At 48.8% G+C, this 1,703-nt stretch overlaps 1 protein-coding gene across 1 annotated transcript in view; it reads left to right on the forward strand.

Moving 5' to 3' along the window:
- The window catches only part of LOC107109183 (protein zer-1 homolog), a 26,588-nt gene that overhangs the window by 22,515 nt on the left and 2,370 nt on the right, over window positions 1-1,703 (forward strand). The gene's annotated exons all lie outside the window — the stretch shown is intronic.

A 1,703-nucleotide genomic window follows, 5' to 3' on the forward strand; every position in this document is an offset into this window, starting at 1 on the left:
ATCCAGCAGGGCTCTTCTGATGTTCTAGGGAAGGCCTCGGCCTCTCTGCCCTGTTGTTGGCCATCTAGAGGAACTGGTTGGCCACTGTGTGAGACGGGATGCTGGACTGAATGGACTATTGGTCTGATCCAGCAGGGCTCTTCTGATGTTCTAGGGAAGGCCTCGGCCTCTCTGCCCTGTTGTTGACCATCTAGAGGAACTGGTTGGCCACTGTGTGAGACAGGATGCTGGACTGGATGGACTGCTGGTCTGAGCCAGCACGGCTCTTCTGATATGGCCACTGTGTGAGACGGGATGCTGGACTGGATGGACTATTGGTCTGATCCAGCAGGGCTCTTCTGATGTTCTAGGGAAGGCCTCGGCCTCTCTGCCCTGTTCCTGGCCATCCAGAGGAGCTGGCTGGCCTCTGTGTGAGGCAGGATGCTGGACTAGATGGGCCACTGGTCTGATCCAGCAGGGCTCTTCTTAGGTTCTTATGGATTTGAATCCTACTGCAACACTCTCACAGTGCCGGCTCTCATTTCATCTAAGTTCCTGAATACCTTCCTAAGTTCTTTTCAAAAGTGTCTGGAAGCTAACGCTAGAATCAGACTGGAACTCAGCAGGAGGGAAACCTTCCAATTCCCTTCCCTTTTTTGTTCCAGGAAAGCTGACTTGGATCGGGTACCCCATTCATGTCACAGGTGACACTGCCGTTATGTATAAAATGACTTACCTGGCTTGGGGGCATTTCAGTCACAGGGTGTATTGTGTATTGGTCCAAGGCTTCCCAAACGCTGCACCATTACAGGCTACATTATGTAACTTGTATAAATCAAGCCAACTGATCTATACCCCTGTTTTGCACAATTTATTCTACATTTTAGCATTTGCATTTTTTAGTCTGCTCCTGCTCACTATAGGAAGGGTCAACAGTCGATGAGGCCTCTTCCTTCTTGGTAGCCGCTCCTTTCCTTTCTGAGATTTGTTCAAGCATAGTTTTAACCAATCAGAAGCTCTCTCTCCTTAAAACAAATAATAAAAGTCGCGATTACCAGGAGGTATTGTCTGAGCGTGCTCAGAATGTTGTGGCATACACACAAGAGGATTTGCTCTTGTTGTGGGAGAGAAGGGGAATGCCTCTTCTAATATGGTACTGGAAGAGGGATTCCCTCTTGTGTGAAAGAGAAGGGGAGTGCCTCTTCTAAGTTGGTACTGGAAGAGGGATTCCCTCTTGCGTGAAAGAGAAGGGGAGTGCCTATTCTAAGATGGTACTGGAAGATGGATTCCCTCTTGTGTGAAAGAGAAAGGGAGTGCCTCTTCTAAGATGGTACTGGAAGAGGGAATCCCTCTTGTGTGAAAGAGAAGGGGAGTGCCTTTTCTAAGATGGTACTGGCAGAGGGAATCCCTCTTGTGTGAAAGAGAAGGGGAGTGCCTTTTCTAAGATGGTACTGGAAGAGGGATTCCCTCTTGCGTGAAAGAGAAGGGGAGTGCCTCTTCTAAGATGGTACTGGAAGAGGGATTCCCTCTTGCGTGAAAGAGAAGGGGAGTGCCTCTTCTAAGATGGTACTGGAAGAGGGAATCCCTCTTGTGTGAAAGAGAAAGGGAGTGCCTCTTCTAAGATGGTACTGGAAGAGGGAATCCCTTTTGTGTGAAAGAGAAGGGGAGTGCCTTTTCTAAGATGGTACTGGAAGAGGGAATCCCTCTTGTGTGAAAGAGAAGGG

The sequence above is a fragment of the Gekko japonicus genome, unplaced genomic scaffold, assembly GCF_001447785.1.
Source record: "Gekko japonicus isolate JY-2015 unplaced genomic scaffold, Gekko_japonicus_V1.1 scaffold6068, whole genome shotgun sequence".
NCBI lineage: Eukaryota > Metazoa > Chordata > Lepidosauria > Squamata > Gekkonidae > Gekko > Gekko japonicus.